This window comes from Anomaloglossus baeobatrachus, chromosome 7 (genome assembly GCF_048569485.1).
Source record: "Anomaloglossus baeobatrachus isolate aAnoBae1 chromosome 7, aAnoBae1.hap1, whole genome shotgun sequence".
NCBI lineage: Eukaryota > Metazoa > Chordata > Amphibia > Anura > Aromobatidae > Anomaloglossus > Anomaloglossus baeobatrachus.
This window is the reverse complement of record NC_134359.1, coordinates 178,365,419-178,386,433: the sequence shown is the minus strand read 5'-3', so window position 1 is coordinate 178,386,433 and position 21,015 is coordinate 178,365,419.

The window sequence follows — 21,015 nt, the reverse complement described above, 5'->3', positions numbered from 1 at the left end:
GCGTCTTGTGGGGTGGGCCAGCATGTCAGCCAATCCCAGACACACACACAGCTATGTGGACTTTTAGCCAGAGAAGCAACGGCATGTGTGATAGGATGTCCATGTCACATGTCCCTGCATTATAAAACCGGACATTTTCCTCCAGGACGCCATTATCTCTTCTGCGTCTTTGGTGTCAGACATCACTGTCGCAGCTCCGTCCTTTGTCCTATCGCTGATACAGCTGTATGCGCTCCATACACAGCGCTGGACAGCTTAGGGAGAGCACTTTCTATCAGTCCCTTTAAGGGCTCAAACCGGCAGGGTCAGAGCCATAGGTGACAGGTCCTGAAAACAGCGACAGCGTCTGTGTAGCAAAGGTCAGGGATTTCCTCCCTGCATTTCCCTATTAGGAGGGAATAGAAAGGCAGGCTTCCTTTCCTCTACCCAGAGCCCCACAATCCTGGCACTGTACCCTCCTGTCCTCTGCACACTCCAACTCATTATAACTAAGCCATTATACTAGCAAACACTCAGTGTACCTAGTGGCATCCTAAACGTGGCTATTGGACATTTGTCTAGTCACACTAGTGCAAAGACATTTGCAGCACCTCTGCCTGCATTGCACACTCCAACTCATTATAACTAAGCCATTATACTAGCAAACACTCAGTGTACCTAGTGGCATCCTAAACGTGGCTATTGGACTTTGTTATAGTCCCACTAGTGCAAAGACATTTGCAGCACCTCTGCCTGCATTGCACACTCCAACTCATTATAACTAAGCCATTATACTAGCAAACACTCAGTGTACCTAGTGGCATTTTAAACGTGGCTATTGGACTTTGCTATAGTCCCACTAGTGCAAAGACATTTGCAGCACCTCTGCCTGCATTGCACACTCCAACTCATTATAACTAAGCCATTATACTAGCAAACACTCAGTGTACCTAGTGGCATCCTAAACGTGGCTATTGGACTTTGCTATAGTCCCACTAGTGCAAAGACATTTGCAGCACCTCTGCCTGCATTGCACACTCCAACTCATTATAACTAAGCCATTATACTAGCAAACACTCAGTGTACCTAGTGGCATCCTATACGTGGCTATTGGACTTTGCTATAGTCCCACTAGTGCAAAGACATTTGCAGCACCTCTGCCTGCATTGCACACTCCAACTCATTATAACTAAGCCATTATACTAGCAAACACTCAGTGTACCTAGTGGCATCCTAAACGTGGCTATTGGACTTTGCTATAGTCCCACTAGTGCAAAGACATTTGCAGCACCTCTGCCTGCATTGCACACTCCAACTCATTATAACTAAGCCATTATACTAGCAAACACTCAGTGTACCTAGTGGCATCCTAAACGTGGCTATTGGACTTTGCTATAGTCCCACTAGTGCAAAGACATTTGCAGCACCTCTGCCTGCATTGCACACTCCAACTCATTATAACTAAGCCATTATACTAGCAAACACTCAGTGTACCTAGTGGCATCCTAAACGTGGCTATTGGACTTTGCTATAGTCCCACTAGTGCAAAGACATTTGCAGCACCTCTGCCTGCATTGCACACTCCAACTCATTATAACTAAGCCATTATACTAGCAAACACTCAGTGTACCTAGTGGCATCCTATACGTGGCTATTGGACTTTGCTATAGTCCCACTAGTGCAAAGACATTTGCAGCAGCTCTGCCTGCATTGCACACTCCAACTCATTATAACTAAGCCATTATACTAGCAAACACTCAGTGTACCTAGTGGTATCCTAAACGTGGCTATTGGACTTTGCTATAGTCCCACTAGTGCAAAGACATTTGCAGCACCTCTGCCTGCATTGCACACTCCAACTCATTATAACTAAGCCATTATACTAGCAAACACTCAGTGTACCTAGTGGCATCCTAAACGTGGCTATTGGACTTTGCTATAGTCCCACTAGTGCAAAGACATTTGCAGCACCTCTGCCTGCATTGCACACTCCAACTCAATATAACTAAGCCATTATACTAGCAAACACTCAGTGTACCTAGTGGCATCCTAAACGTGGCTATTGGACTTTGCTATAGTCCCACTAGTGCAAAGACATTTGCAGCACCTCTGCCTGCATTGCACACTCCAACTCATTATAACTAAGCCATTATACTAGCAAACACTCAGTGTACCTAGTGGCATCCTAAACGTGGCTATTGGACTTTGCTATAGTCCCACTAGTGCAAAGACATTTGCAGCACCTCTGCCTGCATTGCACACTCCAACTCATTATAACTAAGCCATTATACTAGCAAACACTCAGTGTACCTAGTGGCATCCTAAACGTGGCTATTGGACATTTGTCTAGTCCCACTAGTGCAAAGACATTTGCAGCACCTCTGCCTGCATTGCACACTCCAACTCATTATAACTAAGCCATTATACTAGCAAACACTCAGTGTACCTAGTGGCATCCTAAACGTGGCTATTGGACTTTGCTATAGTCCCACTAGTGCAAAGACATTTGCAGCACCTCTGCCTGCATTGCACACTCCAACTCATTATAACTAAGCCATTATACTAGCAAACACTCAGTGTACATAGTGGCATCCTAAACGTGGCTATTGGACTTTGCTATAGTCCCACTAGTGCAAAGACATTTGCAGCACCTCTGCCTGCATTTCACACTCCAACTCATTATAACTAAGCCATTATACTAGGAAACACTCAGTGTACCTAGTGGCATCCTAAACGTGGTTATTGGACATTTGTCTAGTCCCACTAGTGCAAAGACATTTGCAGCACCTCTGCCTGCATTGCACACTCCAACTCATTATAACTAAGCCATTATACTAGCAAACACTCAGTGTACCTAGTGGCATCCTAAACGTGGCTATTGGACTTTGCTATAGTCCCACTAGTGCAAAGACATTTGCAGCACCTCTGCTTGCATTGCACACTCCAACTCATTATAACTAAGCCATTATACTAGCAAACACTCAGTGTACCTAGTGGCATCCTAAACGTGGCTATTGGACTTTGCTATAGTCCCACTAGTGCAAAGACATTTGCAGCACCTCTGCCTGCATTGCACACTCCAACTCATTATAACTAAGCCATTATACTAGCAAACACTCAGTGTACCTAGTGGCATCCTAAACGTGGCTATTGGACTTTGCTATAGTCCCACTAGTGCAAAGACATTTGCAGCACCTCTGCCTGCATTGCACACTCCAACTCATTATAACTAAGCCATTATACTAGCAAACACTCAGTGTACCTAGTGGCATCCTAAACGTGGCTATTGGACTTTGCTATAGTCCCACTAGTGCAAAGACATTTGCAGCACCTCTGCCTGCATTGCACACTCCAACTCATTATAACTAAGCCATTATACTAGCAAACACTCAGTGTACCTAGTGGCATCCTAAACGTGGCTATTGGACATTTGTCTAGTCCCACTAGTGCAAAGACATTTGCAGCACCTCTGCCTGCATTGCACACTCCAACTCATTATAACTAAGCCATTATACTAGCAAACACTCAGTGTACCTAGTGGCATCCTAAACGTGGCTATTGGACTTTGCTATAGTCCCACTAGTGCAAAGACATTTGCAGCACCTCTGCCTGCATTGCACACTCCAACTCATTATAACTAAGCCATTATACTAGCAAACACTCAGTGTACCTAGTGGCATCCTAAACGTGGCTATTGGACTTTGCTATAGTCCCACTAGTGCAAAGACATTTGCAGCACCTCTGCCTGCATTGCACACTCCAACTCATTATAACTAAGCCATTATACTAGCAAACACTCAGTGTACCTAGTGGCATCCTAAACGTGGCTATTGGACTTTGCTATAGTCCCACTAGTGCAAAGACATTTGCAGCACCTCTGCCTGCATTGCACACTCCAACTCATTATAACTAAGCCATTATACTAGCAAACACTCAGTGTACCTAGTGGCATCCTAAACGTGGCTATTGGACTTTGCTATAGTCCCACTAGTGCAAAGACATTTGCAGCACCTCTGCCTGCATTGCACACTCCAACTCATTATAACTAAGCCATTATACTAGCAAACACTCAGTGTACCTAGTGGCATCCTAAACGTGGCTATTGGACTTTGCTATAGTCCCACTAGTGCAAAGACATTTGCAGCACCTCTGCCTGCATTGCACACTCTAACTCATTATAACTAAGCCATTATACTAGCAAACACTCAGTGTACCTAGTGGCATCCTAAACGTGGCTATTGGACTTTGCTATAGTCCCACAAGTGCAAAGACATTTGCAGCACCTCTGCCTGCATTGCACACTCCAACTCATTATAACTAAGCGATTATACTAGCAAACACTCAGTGTACCTAGTGGCATCCTAAACGTGGCTATTGGACTTTGCTATAGTCCCACTAGTGCAAAGACATTTGCAGCACCTCTGCCTGCATTGCACACTCTAACTCATTATAACTAAGCCATTATACTAGCAAACACTCAGTGTACCTAGTGGCATCCTAAACGTGGCTATTGGACTTTGCTATAGTCCCACTAGTGCAAAGACATTTGCAGCACCTCTGCCTGCATTGCACACTCCAACTCATTATAACTAAGCCATTATACTAGCAAACACTCAGTGTACCTAGTGGCATCCTAAACGTGGCTATTGGACTTTGCTATAGTCCCACTAGTGCAAAGACATTTGCAGCACCTCTGCCTGCATTGCACACTCCAACTCATTATAACTAAGCCATTATACTAGCAAACACTCAGTGTACCTAGTGGCATCCTAAACGTGGCTATTGGACTTTGCTATAGTCCCACTAGTGCAAAGACATTTGCAGCACCTCTGCCTGCATTGCACACTCCAACTCATTATAACTAAGCCATTATACTAGCAAACACTCAGTGTACCTAGTGGCATCCTAAACGTGGCTATTGGACTTTGCTATAGTCCCACTAGTGCAAAGACATTTGCAGCACCTCTGCCTGCATTGCACACTCCAACTCATTATAACTAAGCCATTATACTAGCAAACACTCAGTGTACCTAGTGGCATCCTAAACGTGGCTATTGGACTTTGCTATAGTCCCACTAGTGCAAAGACATTTGCAGCACCTCTGCCTGCATTGCACACTCCAACTCATTATAACTAAGCCATTATACTACCAAACACTCAGTGTACCTAGTGGCATCCTAAACGTGGCTATTGGACTTTGCTATAGTCCCACTAGTGCAAAGACATTTGCAGCACCTCTGCCTGCATTGCACACTCCAACTCATTATAACTAAGCCACTATACTAGCAAACACTCAGTGTACCTAGTGGCATCCTAAACGTGGCTATTGGACTTTGCTATAGTCCCACTAGTGCAAAGACATTTGCAGCACCTCTGCCTGCATTGCACACTCCAACTCATTATAACTAAGCCATTATACTAGCAAACACTCAGTGTACCTAGTGGCATCCTAAACGTGGCTATTGGACTTTGCTATAGTCCCACTAGTGCAAAGACATTTGCAGCACCTCTGCCTGCATTGCACACTCCAACTCATTATAACTAAGCCATTATACTAGCAAACACTCAGTGTACCTAGTGGCATCCTAAACGTGGCTATTGGACTTTGCTATAGTCCCACTAGTGCAAAGACATTTGCAGCACCTCTGCCTGCATTGCACACTCCAACTCATTATAACTAAGCCATTATACTAGCAAACACTCAGTGTACCTAGTGGCATCCTAAACGTGGCTATTGGACTTTGCTATAGTCCCACTAGTGCAAAGACATTTGCAGCACCTCTGCCTGCATTGCACACTCCAACTCATTATAACTAAGCCATTATACTAGCAATTTTTGCTGCCAGTTTAAGGGCCATAGTTGCATTGTCAGGGATATTTATTCTTTATTATTCTGCTGTTAATAAAGCTAGACCACCACTGCAATCTACACCACGTCTCAATTTTTACTACCACATTTTCAGTGCATAATCTTGTCGCAATCAACATGAGTGGCAAAATGACAGATGCTGGTGGAAAGGGGAAGAGGCGTGGTGGAAAAGGCAAAAAAGGTTTTGTCCGTGGGGAAGGTGGCAAAGCTCCATTATCATCTGCTGAAGCTAGACCATCTACCAGCAAAAGTAAGATGTCTACTACTTACCGTGGACAATCCGATGTGCTCCCTTTTTTACGGACACGAACAACAGGAACAAAGGTAGATGATGGCCAAAAAAGGAAAATGCTTGAATGGATCTCAAGTGGTCCAACAAGTGCCCTCTCAGCCATTTCAAGTACCGCATCCAAAAAACACCAGTCCTCTGAGTTGTCATCCCAATCAAACTTGCTTTCTCCCAGCTCTGAAGTCTCCATCAGCCCTGCACAGTATGGTGGAACTGAGATGGCTGAGTCTGCAGAGCTGTTCAGTCACACTATAGCCTGGGAATCAGAGGTCTGCTCCCAAGCTACAGTGAGTACAGAACAGGAAAAGGTCTGCAGTGATGCCCAGAACCTTTGTGACTCTGATTCAGGCCGTGAGGACCAAGTTTCTGAGCATAATGTTGACCCTTTGTCACAAACTGTAACACCTGTGGTTATAGACAATGAGGAACATACTGATGAAGATGAGACGCAGATACCCGATTGGGATGACAACTTAAATATTCGGTCAGGGCAAGAAGAGGCTCGGTCTGAGGGGGAGGGGAGTGCAAACACAACAATTGATGATGAAGTTCTAGATCCCACCTACTGTCAACCCACAGTCAGGCACTCGAGGAGGTCAACAGAGGTGGTGGAGGAGGATGCAACTGATGACGAAGTTACCTTGCGCCTTCCTGGACACAGTCGGAGTACTGGTAGCACGTCTACAACTGCATCCTCAGCCACCACTCTGCCTCTGAGCATTATTCGGGGTGGATCATCAGGTCGCATGGCCTCTAAGCCTTGCCTAGCCTGGTCCTTTTTTGACATAGAAAAAGATCGCCCAAATTATGTGATCTGTAAAATTTGTCATGGTTCTCTTAGTAGAGGTCAAAACCTCAGCAGTTTGACAACTTCTTCCATGAATCGTCACATGAATAAATATCATATGGCCCGGTGGGAAGCTCACCGTGCTGCAATGCGGCCTAGCGGAGCGAACCATCCACCGCCTGCCCCTTCCAGTGCATCCGCGCGCTCGTCATCTTCTAGGACTGTGGGGACAGCTGTCACACCTGTTTTTCCACCCACAACTTCCACCACTGTAGCCGCAACAGGCAGTTTGCTTGGTAGGTCGTCAGTTGGTTTGGTAGGGGAAACAAGTGAGTGTGTACAGCTCTCTCAGACATCGATAGCACCAACGTTGGATGAAGGCAACATCATGTCTCCGCCTGCACTTTCCTCACAAACCTGCATTTTTCCAGGGACACCCTACTCAACAATGTCTACACACAGCAGCCAGATCTCTGTCCCTCAGATGTGGTCAAATAAAAGGCCACTTCCTGCGACCCATGACAAAGCTAAGAGGTTGACTCTATCCCTCTGTAAGCTGTTGGCTACCGAAATGCTGCCTTTCCGCCTAGTGGACACACAGGATTTTAGAGACCTTATGTCTGTCGCTGTGCCCCAGTACCAGATGCCTAGTCGCCACTACTTCTCTAAGAAAGGTGTGCCCGCGCTACACCAGCATGTCGCACACAACATCACCGCTTCATTGAGAAACTCTGTGTGTGAACGGGTGCATTTCACCACCGATACTTGGACCAGTAAGCATGGACAGGGACGTTACATGTCGCTCACTGGGCACTGGGTAACTATGGTGATAGATGGTGAAGGGTCTGCTGCACAAGTCTTGCCGTCCCCACGACTTGTGTGTCAATCCTCTGTCTGTCCAAGTTCCGCCACTGCTTCTGCATCCTCCACCTCATCTGGGTCCTCCACCTCCGCCCCAAGCCTGCCTGGTCAGGCCACCAGCGTTCTCACTGCGCAGAAGGAATCACGCACCCCTCATTACTATGCTGGCAGCAGAGCGCAACGGCATCAGGCGGTCTTTAGCTTGACATGTCTTGGGAATAAGAGTCACACAGCTGAGGAGTTGTGGTCAGCTCTGCGGTCCGAGTTTAATAAATGGTTGTCTCCACTCAACCTGCAGCCTGGTAAGGCCGTGTGCGACAATGCTGCAAACCTGGGTGCGGCCCTTCGCCTGGGCAAGGTGACACACGTACCTTGTATGGCTCACGTGTTGAACCTTGTCGTGCAGCAGTTTTTAACACACTATCGCGGCCTAGATGGCCTTCTGAACAGGGCACGAAAACTGTCTGCTCACTTCCGCCGTTCAAGCGCCGCAGCTGAGCGACTTGCATCGCTCCAGAAGTCTTTCGGCCTGCCGGTTCATCGCCTGAAATGCGATGTGGCGACACGCTGGAATTCAACTCTCCACATGTTACAGCGACTGTGGCAGCACCGCCGTGCCCTCGTGCAATACGTCATGACGTATAGCCTGGGCCAACGAGATGCAGAGGTGGGGCAGATCACCCTGATGGAGTGGTCTCAGATCAAGGACCTATGCACCCTTCTGCACAGTTTCGACATGGCGACGAATATGTTTAGCGCTGACAATGCCATTATCAGCATGACGATTCCAGTCATTTACATGCTGGAGCACACGCTAAACACTATTCGGAGTCAGGGGGTGGGACAACAGGAAGGGGATGAACTACAGGAGGATTCATATGCGCAAGACACAACAACATCACCAAGGTCCAGACGTTCATCATCACCAAGGCGCCAGGCATGGGACCATGGGGGACAGGGATCAACAAGGGCGCATGGTAGCAGGCGAGATGTTGAGGAAGGTGCAGGAGGACATGAAGAAATGGAGGACGAACTTCAAATTTCAGTTGAAAGAGGTTGGGGGGAGATGTCAGAGGAAGAAAGAACGGTTAGCACCTCTATGCCACAAACACAGCGTGGACTTGGTCCGCATGGCTGCGCAAGACACATGAGCGCCTTCTTGTTGCACTACCTCCAACATGACCCTCGTATTGTCAAAATTAGAAGTGATGATGACTACTGGCTTGCCACACTATTAGATCCCCAGTACAAGTCCAAATTTTGTGACATAATTCCAGCCATAGAAAGGGACGCACGTATGCAGGAGTATCAGCAGAAGCTGTTACTCGATCTTAGATCCGCTTTTCCACCAAACAACCGTGCAGGTGCAGGGAGTGAATCTCCCAGTTGTAACTTGACAAACATGGGACGGTCTCGTCATCTTCAACAGTCTTCAACAGTCTACACGTACCAGTAGGACCGTATCTGGTGCTGGTAACAGCAATTTTATGGAATCTTTTCATAATTTTTTTAGACCCTCCTTTGCAAGGCCACCAGAGACAACAAGTCTGACACATAGTCAACGGCTGGAGAGGATGATACAGGAGTATCTACAAATGAACATCGATGCCATGACTTTGCAAATGGAGCCTTGCTCATTTTGGGCTTCAAATCTAGAAAAATGGCCAGAGCTATCCAGTTACGCCTTGGAGATTTTGTCGTGTCCAGCTGCCAGCGTTGTCTCTGAACGTGTCTTCAGTGCTGCTGGGTGTGTGCTGACAGATAAGCGCACGCGTCTGTCCAGTGACAATGTGGACAGACTGACGTTCATCAAAATGAACAAGTCATGGATCCAGAAGGAATTTACTACCCCTGTGTCATCCTGGGGAGAGTAAATGCTTGTGGATTTGGAATGTGCTTGATGCAAATCTAGCTGTGAAGTGTACAACAAGGGCACAAGTGCTGCCACTGAATGGGTGGGTGTGTGTGGGGCACAATTTTTGGAAAAAAGGGAGGCTCCGCTTGGAGTAACCCTTGCTTGATGTGTTTTTAAAAGTAGCCAAGATGAACAGAGCTGGGATCAGGAAAGACTTTGCTACCTACCCCGGTGTCATCCTGGGGACGGATAAGAATGGCGTATTTTGGAATGTGCTTGATGCAAATCTAGCTGTGAAGTGTACAACTAGGGCACAAGTGCTGCCACTGAATGGGTGGGTGTGTGTGTGGCACAATTTTTGGAAAAAAGGGAGGCTCCGCTTGGAGTAACCCTTGCTTGATGTGTTTTTTAAAAGGAGCCAAGATGAACAAGTCATGGTTCAGCAAAGACTTTGCTACCTAACCCGGGGTCATCCTGGGGACGGTTAAGTATGGCGTATTTTTGAATGTGCTTGATGCAAATCTAGCTGTGAAGTGTACAACTAGGGCACAAGTGCTGCCACTGAATGGGTGGGTGTGTGTGGGGCACAATTTTTGGAAAAAAGGGAGGCTCCGCTTGGAGTAACCCTTGCTTGATGTGTTTTTAAAAGTAGCCAAGATGAACAGAGCTGGGATCAGGAAAGACTTTGCTACCTACCCCGGTGTCATCCTGGGGACGGATAAGAATGGCGTATTTTGGAATGTGCTTGATGCAAATCTAGCTGTGAAGTGTACAACTAGGGCACAAGTGCTGCCACTGAATGGGTGGGTGTGTGTGGGGCACAATTTTTGGAAAAAAGGGAGACTCCGCTTGGAGTAACCCTTGCTTGCTGTGTTTTTTAAAAGGAGCCAAGATGAACAAGTCATGGTTCAGCAAAGACTTTGCTACCTAACCCGGGGTCATCCTGGGGACGGTTAAGCATGGCGTATTTTTGAATGTGCTTGATGCAAATCTAGCTGTGAAGTGTACAACTAGGGCACAAGTGCTGCCACTGAATGGGTGGGTGTGTGTGGGGCACAATTTTTGGAAAAAAGGGAGGCTCCGCTTGGAGTAACCCTTGCTTGATGTGTTTTTAAAAGAAGCCAAGATGAACAGAGCTGGGATCAGGAAAGACTTTGCTACCTACCCCGGTGTCATCCTGGGGACGGATAAGAATGGCGTATTTTGGAATGTGCTTGATGCAAATCTAGCTGTGAAGTGTACAACTAGGGCACAAGTGCTGCCACTGAATGGGTGGGTGTGTGTGGGGCACAATTTTTGGAAAAAAGGGAGGCTCCGCTTGGAGTAACCCTTGCTTGATGTGTTTTTAAAAGAAGCCAAGATGAACAGAGCTGGGATCAGGAAAGACTTTGCTACCTACCCCGGTGTCATCCTGGGGACGGATAAGAATGGCGTATTTTGGAATGTGCTTGATGCAAATCTAACTGTGAAGTGTACAACTAGGGCACAAGTGCTGCCACTGAATGGGTGGGTGTGTGTGGGGCACAATTTTTGGAAAAAAGGGAGGCTCCGCTTGGAGTAACCCTTGCTTGATGTGTTTTTAAAAGAAGCCAAGATGAACAGAGCTGGGATCAGGAAAGACTTTGCTACCTACCCCGGTGTCATCCTGGGGACGGTTAAGTATGGCGTATTTTTGAATGTGCTTGATGAAAATCTAGCTGTGAAGTGTACAACTAGGGCACAAGTGCTGCCACTGAATGGGTGGGTGTGTGTGGGGCACAATTTTTGGAAAAAAAGGGAGACTACGCTTGGAGTCACTTTGCGGTGTTTTACATGATTTTAGAAGGGCGTGCCATGCCTATATCTGTGTGTGCTCCTCTTTTTCCTTGTCCAGCTGTTTTGTTTTCGCATGAGTATATGTCCTTGTCACTTTCCCATGTGTTTGTGTTGTGTTGTGAGTTGTTTGTCACCTTTTGGACACCTTTGAGGGTGTTTTCTAGGTGTTTTTATGTGTTTGTGATTGCCTGCCATTGTTTCCTATGCAGTTCGAGTTCGGTTCGTCGAACGTTCGACGAGCCGAACTCGAACGGGACCTCCGTTCGGCGAACCGAACTCGAGCCGAACCGGGACCGGTTCGCTCATCTCTAATTTTGAATTAGTCTCTTTACCACCAAACTTTGAAGCAGTGAGCGACGAGCACAGTGAGAGATTTCACCAAGATACCGCGGCTATGGAGACAAGATATCAAGGAAAATAGAGTCCATCGATGCTTGCAGATTACTGCTGGACAATTGTAAGAGATGGTCCAATGCAGGAGTACAAGAGACAAGAAAAGGAGTTGTCACTGAATGAGGACCACATTTTGTAGTGCCGTTTACAATTCGCAATGGTGTTTAGACAAGTTTTAGTTATTTGACTTGTTGCTACATGTCCTCTAAATAAATAATAATGTTTCAAGTAATGAAACTTTTCTGCATTAATTATCTCTAGCAGTAAAAGGACAACTTTTTTGTATTATAGAAACACGATCAAACAAAACATTTTCATTGTCAGATTTGATTTCAGGATGACAAAACCATTGGGGAATGGCTCATCTCATAACTAAACCTGACAATTTTTGGTTAAAATATTTTTATTAGAAAGGTTATATAACAAATAAAGGAAGGGAAGGAATTAGAGATGTTATACAATTAGTATAAGTCGTTGTACAGATATTTCATATGAACTTTAAATTGTTATCATACATGTTTCTATGAATAGGGAGGTGGTGAAATGTAGGGAAAGTAGGTTTAGGAGAGTCGAGTAAATTTATTAGGGAATCTGGAAAGTGTGAAAGGGGTATGGGGAGGGAATAGGGTATAGGAGAACCATAATATATAACAGACTAAATCTAAAACGACCATAAACTAATATCATCATTGCTATTAATATAAGATCAAACAAACATATTAATTTTATAGAAGACCACAATCAATGAGGAAACTAAACTTCTAATAATAAGAGAAAGAGAAAAAAAATAAAATGTGTAGTTGGAGGAGAATTAAATTAAACTAGAGAGCAAATGTGCAAACGTTTGATGTATTAACTATGGTATATAGACTGGTAAGCCAACTAAGTCATGATATACCTTGGTGGTAATTGTTCCAGAGATTCCATTATCTGTAGCACTTGGGAAAAGAATTGTTTAACATTGCATGTTGTTTTTCAAACTCATTATGTTGGGCTACTGAATTAATTATTTGGGTATTATTTGAAGGAAGGGGATTTTTCCAATGGGCTGCAATTAAGGATTTAGTTGTAAGAAAAAATATGAATAATAAGAAATTTAGAGGAAGGGTCTAATAAGTCTAAATCTAGTGGGAGGAGGGCCAATTGGGGAGTTAGAACTATATTGGAATGAGTAATACTCTTTACGAAATTAGAAATGTCCTTCCATAAAGTTTTTAATACTGGACATTCCCAGAATATATGAAGTAAGTTTCCATTGTCATTGCAGTTCCTCCAGCATAAAGAAGAATTATTAGTATTAAATTTATGCAATCTTGACGGGGTATAGTACCAACGAGAGAGCAATTTGTAATGTGATTCTAAAAGAGAGGCACATATAGAAGAGGAGTAAAGCTGGTGTCACCCACAGCGACAACGACAACGACGTCGCTGCTACGTCACCATTTTCTGTGACGTTGCAGCGACGTCCCGTCGCTGTCGCTGTGTGTGACATCCAGCAACGACCTGGCCCCTGCTGTGAGGTCGCCGGTCGTTGCTGAATGTCCAGCTTCATTTTTTGGTCGTCACTCTCCCGCTGTGACACACACATCGCTGTGTGTGACAGCGAGAGAGCGACGAAATGAAGCGAGCAGGGAGCAGGAGCCGGCGTCTGGCAGCTGCGGTAAGCTGTAACCAGCGTAAACATCGGGTAACCAAGGGAAGACCTTTCCCTGGTTACCCGATATTTACCTTTGTTACCAGCCTCCGCCCTTGCTGCCAGCGCCGGCTCCTGCTCTGTGCACATGTGGCTGCAGTACACATCGGGTAATTATCCCGATGTATACTGTAGCAAGGAGAGCAAGGAGTCAGCGCTAAGCAGTGTGCGCGGCTCCCTGCTCTCTGCACTGTGACATGTAGCTGCAGTACACATCGGGTTAATTAACCCGATGTGTACTGTACCTAGGAGAGCAAGGAGCCAGCGCTAAGCGCGGCTCCCTGCTCTCTGCACATGTAGCACAGCGACGTTATGATCGCTGCTGTGTCGCTGTGTTTGACAGCTAAGCAGCGATCATAACAGCGACTTACAAGGTCGCTGTTACGTCACAGAAAATGGTGACGTAACAGCGACGTCGTTGTCGCTGTCGCTTAGTGTGAACCCAGCTTTATTCCCTTGCAAGGAATTTTGAAACTACAACTTTTGAAACTACATAGAACAATGATATCAGACACAATAAGGTGTAAAGATATCCATGTTTACCAATCTATTATCCCAGGGCCAACGTCAGCACTTGGCACACATGGGCAAATGCCAGAGCCCTGGACCACCGGGGTGGGGCCCAATTGCTGTTGGCAGTGGCGGAGATGTATCCCACAGCCCCCGGGCCAAGTTCCAGGGACCGCAGTGCTCGGGTGGCAGCCGCACTTTCCTGCATGCAGCGTGTCACTGCTGAGTTTTGTGTGCAGGGACATTGAAGTTAATCTGTAGGCGGAGCTAATGCACAGTGTGCTGAACTACTGTCCACAGATGAAGAGAAGGTACCTGGAAGGAGCCCATACACTCTAGAATCTACTATGAAGCGAGGAGCCGAAGCACCAACATCCCGCTGAGCTGTATGTCCGCCCAGAACTGTCCCCTGACCCCAGTGCTGTATACCCTCCAGAACGGTCCTCTGATCCCACTATAGTGCTTTATATCCTCTAGACCTGTGTGTCCCCTGATCCTAGTGCTGTATACCTACCCAGAGCTGACTGTCCCCTGACCCCAGTGCTGTACACCCTCAAGAACTGTGTCTCCTCACCCCAGTACTGTATACCCTCCCAGAACGGTCTGTCCCCTGACCCCAGTGCTGTATACCCCCAGAACTGTCTGCCCCCCCGAACTGTCTATCCCCGACCCCAGTGCTGTTTCCCCGCAAAATTGTCTGCCCCGCACCACAATGGTGTAGATGTTGCGGGTGGGGAGGGCGCCGCCGCTGCGCTCGCTAACGCTCGGGTCCGGCGCTGCTCGGTGGCTCGAGCGGTGGGTTGGATCCGGAGACTCGAGCGGCGCTCATCGACCGTGAGTGAAAGGGTGTAGTTTGGTTTGGGGATTTGGTCCGTGATGCCACCCATGGGTTGTGGTGAGGTTGGGCACCACCGCTGCTGGTAACGGGGATCCCGGGAACGATGGCAGGGAGCAGCTGGGATGTTGTTCTCCCCCTCCGTGGGTAGGGGTTTGGTGGTCCCGGGGCCCGGTGAGGTGACGGGGAGGCAGGGTCAGGAAGGTGCAGGGTCGCTTGGACTGTGCAGCATGGTGCCGGATGGCACGGTAGTACTCACTCAGCCACAAATATACGCAAAGTCTCTGGTAAACCAAACGGCTGGATGGACGGTTCCCGCAGCCGGCTGCTGTAGTTTCTCCTGTACGGTTGGTGGCGGCTGCCTTTCCCTGCACCTCTGTGTATGTTTGGTCCTGATGGATTCCCACCGGTAACCCGCTCCCCAGCGTGTATATGTGCCGGAGGAGCCCTTTTGCTCGCAGGCTCTGGCCCTTGGAACTCTAGCTGTGGCGGTAGCTGTATTTCCTTTCGCTGGTTGGACGGTTGCCTTCAATCAGGTCTTGGCTGTTAGGAAACCCCTGGGGTTCCGGTCACTGACGGATTTGACCTCTAATGGCGGCTCCAAGCCTGGTCGGGGTCCGTAGGCCCTGCCTGTGTGTGCTGGCTTCACTTCGCTCCCCGGTTCGGTACCGGCGGGCCACCGCCCGACCCCGGTCCTACGGTTCCGCATTGATCTGCCTCTCCTGCAGATGCCCACCACCGTCTGCCAACCTTGCTGTATGTGCCCGGGCCACGCACCCGGACATGGTCAGTTTGCTCCTTCACTCCTTCACTTCCCTAACTGTTCTCTCTACTCCCTTCCTTTTCCCGCCTCCAGGACTGTGAACTCCTCAGTGGGTGGGGCCAACCACCTGGCTCCATCCCACCTGGTGTGGACATCAACCCCTGGAGGGAGGCAACAAGGATTTTGTGTCTGGCTGATGTGCCTGTCTCAGGGTGGGGGTGCGTGTTGTAGTACCTGTGATGACCTGGCTAGTCCAGGGTGCCACATTCCCCCTTGGTTAAATGCAGACCGTCCGCGGGCTGCCCGTCCATCACCGGTTTTATTTTTCTTTTTAACTGTAAAAGATAAATAACATTTAAAACTTTTCAACATATGCATACTTGTAAGGACACTTGAATGTTGCAAAACAATCATATTACACTTTTACTAACATTAAACGGATGGCTTCCGCTCTCCCACCCAAGAAACCTGGCCCTGATGCTGCCCCTAAGAAATGGGCAGCACCCCTTGACCCCAGTCCAGATCCAGGCTGCCCGAGCGGGAACGGGTACGGTGTCTCGCACCCGACGGTCATTTCAGGGGACCCCACGTCCATGGGGGACCCCTGACCCCCGGAGGATTGCCACCGGTTGCGGTAGTGGCGGGCCTGGGCCATCTCTTTCCTACAGGCCCATCCTCCAAATCAGCCTCTCCGGAGGCGGCAACGGAAAGCAGACCCCAACCTATTTACAATCCCACCAGTTCGTGGGTGCCCTGAAAGTTCTCAAGCATGTCCATGAAGAGTTCCTCATGCAATGGTAGCAAAGGGTCCCCACGGGGACAACCTGACGGCAACGGCCGGATCAATCACAGTGTCAATCAGGTTAAACTTTGCTTTGATTAGTCTTATCAGTCATTTAACAGGGTAACGATACTGGTGGTCCCAACGGGGACAACGGTGCAACGGAGAACCGCTGCCGCATCCTTTTTTTTTTTTTCCAAGCAGCAGTCTTAGGGCACAGCTGCCATGGCCGCCGCTCCTGGTCAGCCGGTGTGGGGGACGGGCCCAGCCGGAGTCCCTCCGTGCCGGCTACGACCGGCACCTCCAGTAGTAAGGGGCCCCGCTGTGACGTGGCCTGCTCTGCTGCTTGGCAGCTACGTCCCCGCGGTGCCTCATCCGAGGCCGGGTGTCTGGAAGCGGTCAGCGTGGCTTGCGGTGCTGGTGTCGGATCGCCTCTGTTGCGGCCGGGCGGACTGCAGGAGCCGTTGTCATCTGGAGCGCGGCTTCCTCTGGGATCGCTGGTGCGTCCAAGTCGAGATGAGGTACTTTCTGGATGCAGGCGTGACGTGGGGCTGGTACAGGTGTCGGAGCGATGACGGGCTGACTGCTCACGTCTTCTGCAGGCGGGTCTTTGCAGGCTGGTAGAATGGACTCCGCTGCCGGTGTTGGTGACAGCGGACCGAGCAGGGGAGCAGCGGCAACCGGTACGGGCGGCGGGGGAGGCGATATAGAGGGCAGGGGCAGACCGGGTCCCTCAGCCACAGCGGCCGGTCCCTGGGGGACATAGGGGCGTGAGTCGCTTACCCGCTCCTCCAAGGTTGCTTCCACTTCGCGTGCTCGCACAGCCGCAGTCGATTTCCTCCACTTCTACTATCCACCGCTCCATCAGGGAATCAGCCTGGGCCTGGATCTTCCGACACATCCTTCCACGTTGGCGTCCAGGAACGTGTTTCGGCAGAGTCCTGGCGTCCCTGCACTCCGGAGCGCTAGTTACATGCCGCTATTCTTCACCCGTCCCTCCTTGGTCTTTTCTCAGCACCTCCTCTTCAGGGGCGGGGCTTCGGCTTTCGCGCCTCCACTGCTCGAGAAGACACTCGAGCGGGAAAATCTTCGCGCCCAAGATGGCGGATTCTGAAATTTTTCGGCCAGACACCGCCGGCGGGACACAAGGCGCACTTCAACCAGCCGGCAGAACGGTAAGATCCTGTTCGTGACGCCAAGTTGTCGCGGGCGGGGAGGGCGCCGCCGCTGCGCTCGCTAACGCTCGGGTCCGGCGCTGCTGCGATGGCTGCTCGGTGGCTCGAGCGGTGGGCCGGATCCGGAGACTCGAGCGGCGCTCATCGACCGTGAGTGAAAGGGTGTAGTTTGGTTTGGGGATTTGGTCCGTGATGCCACCCATGGGTTGTGGTGAGGTTGGGCACCACCGCTGCTGGTAACGGGGATCCCGGGAACGATGGCAGGGAGCAGCTGGGATGTTGTTCTCCCCCTCCGTGGGTAGGGGTTTGGTGGTCCCGGGGCCCGGTGAGGTGACGGGGAGGCAGGGTCGGGAAGGTGCAGGGTAGCTTGGACTGCGCAGCGCAGTGCCGGATGGCACGGTAGTACTCACTCAGCCACAAATGTACGCAAAGTCTCTGGTAAACCAAACGGCTGGATGGACGGGTCCCGCAGCCGGCTGCTGTAGTTTCTCCCGGACGGTTGGTGGCGGCTGCCTTTCCCTGCACCTGTGTGTATGTTCGTTCCCGATGGATTCCCACCGGTAACCCGCTCCCCAGCGTGTATATGTGCCGGAGGAGCCCTTTTGCCTGCAGGCTCTGGCCCTTGGAACTCTAGCTGTGGCGGTAGCTGTACTTCCTTTTGCTGGTTGGACGGTTGCCTTCAATCGGGTCTTGGCTGTTAGGAAACCCCTGGGGTTCCGGTCACTGACGGATTTGACCTCTAATGGCGGCTCCAAGCCTGGTCGGGGTCCGTAGGCCCTGCCTGTGTGTGCTGGCTTCACTTCGCTCCCTGGTTCGGTACCGGCGGGCCACCGCCCGACCCCGGTCCTACGATTCCGCGTTGATCTGCCTCTCCTGCAGATGGCCACCACCGTCTGCCAACCTTGCTGTATGTGCCTGGGCCACGCACCCAGACACAGTCAGTTTGCTCCTTCACTCCTTCACTTCCCTAACTGTTCTCTCTACTCCCTTCCTTTTCCCGCCTCCAGGACTGTGAACTCCTCAGTGGGTGGGGCCAACCGTCTGGCTCCATCCCACCTGGTGTGGACATCAACCCCTGGAGGGAGGCAACAAGGATTTTGTGTCTGGCTGATGTGCCTGTCTCAGGGTGGGGGTGCGTGTTGTAGTACCTGTGACAACCTGGCTAGTCCAGGGTGCCACATAGACACCCCAGAACTGCATTTTTCCCCACCACAGTTCTGTATACACCCCACAACTGTATTCCCCCCCCACCCCAGAGATGTTTGTCCTCCCACTCCAATGCTCTAGAGCTATATATCCCCCACCCCAGTGCTGTATTTCCCCTGACCCCAGTGCTGTATACCTACCCAGAGCTGACTGTCCCCTGACCCTAGTGCTGTATACCCCCAAGAACTGTGTCTCCTCACCGCAGTACTGTATACCCCCAGAACTGTCTGCCCCCACCATAGTGCTGTGTACCCCTAGAACTGTCTGCCCCCCCACCACAGTGCTGTATACCCAAAGAACTGCCTATCCCTCACCCCAGTGCTGTTTCCCCCCAAAATTGTCTCCCCCCCACCACAATGGTGTAGACACCCCACAACTGCATTTTCCCCACCACAGTACTGTATACACCCCACAACTGTATGGCCCCCCCCACCCCAGAGCTGTTTGTCCTCCCACTCCAATGCTCTAGAGCTATATATCCCCCCCACCCCAGTGCTGTATATACCCCCCTAGAGCTATATGTCCCCCCACCCCAGTGCTGTATGTCCTACCACCCCACTGCTCTATACCCCCCAGAACTGTATGTCTCCTCACCTCAGTGCTGTATTATCCCAAGAGCTGTATTTCCCCCCACCCCAGTGTGGTATACCCCACAGAGCTGTGTGTCCCCACACCCCAGTGCTGTATACCCCCCAGAACTGTTTGTCCTCCCACTCCAGTGCTCTATACGCCCCTCTAGAGCTATATGTCCCCCCACCCCAGTGCTGTATACCCACCTTCTAGAGCTATATTTGCTCCCAGCCCAGTGCTGTATACCCCCGAGAGATGTATGTCCCCCCACCCCAGTGTGGTCTACCCCCAGAGCGGTATGTCCCTCCACTCCAGTGCTCTATACCCCCCAGAGCTGTATGTCCCCCCACCTCAGTGCTTTATACCCCCCAAGCTATATGTCCCTCCCACCACAGTGCTGTATACCCCCAGAGCTTCATGTCCCCCTCTAGAGCTTTATGTCCCCCTCTAGAGCTTTATGTCCCCCCTCTAGAGCTTTATGTCCCCCTATTGCTGTGTACCCCAGCATCTCCTGTAATGTATATGTGGCGCCCCTGACCTGGTCAGGCACCACTGAGTACTGCACCCATGCTGGGGACAGTACAATACAGGTAATCCAGAAGGCTGACCGGGGTGTGGAACACAGGCGCATAGTGATCAGGTCTCACACATGTACCCATGAGAGGACCCCTGGGGATCCCAGGAGGGGGAAAAGCCTTGACCTTCACTGGAATAGTGGAGGGGGCCAAAAGCCTCCATCTCCTCTCAAGGGGTGTGGTAGGAGAGTCTGGTTGCTAGGTGGCGTAGGCAAGAACAGGAGAGGAGGGGCAGTGAGTCAGTTAGAGCAGAACTCCATAGGGCTCAGTGAGGAGCAGACCTGTGGGGCTGTTGCTGTCTAACAGCGCCCGCGCAGTGGCTACTGACGGGGGAGAACGGTCAACTAGGAGTGCTACCCGAAATCCATCTTCAGCTAAAGAAAGGGCACGGAGTGGGAAGTAAGGAGACTGCTAGAGAGTACCAGGCCCAAACGGGCGGCAGATCCCGGAGCGGAGATAGATCCAGCTTTCTTTTGCTAAACCTGCCGGTGTGGGGCTCTCAAAGCCCACGCCACAACACCACAAAAGCCGCAGCCACGTAGCCACAGTTAGGGCCCATAGCTCACAGGAGGCAAGAAGCTGGAGTGATCTGGCCCAGGCAACAAGCACACGGCAAACGAAGGGGAGTGAGGCTTCAGCAACTTCCCTGGGTGACCCCCATAGGGACTAAAAGTCGGGGTCACCCCAAACCAAAAAGGGCTAAGGAAGGCGAGTTAGTAGTCACCCTCACAAGTCAGCCTGAAGGACACCTGGTTCCCGCCTGGTTCATCCCAGCTACGCCCGGGTTACTCACCCTGCCACCTGAAGTGAGTAAAAACCCTGAAAGACATTCTGCCTGTGTGGAGTTATTCTGCGCCTTGTGGTACTACGCACCTACACCGGGCCCTGGGGCTTGCCTCACTCTCAGGAGGCTATTCCAACTAACTGCACTCACCATCAGCCCCAGGCGACCCTCAACCTGCAGTGGCGGTCCCTACTGGCCGCAATACTGAGAGTGGCGTCACGACAAGAAGAAGATCTCCTACCTGTGACCAGATCCAGCCGAGTGGAGTCCCTGAA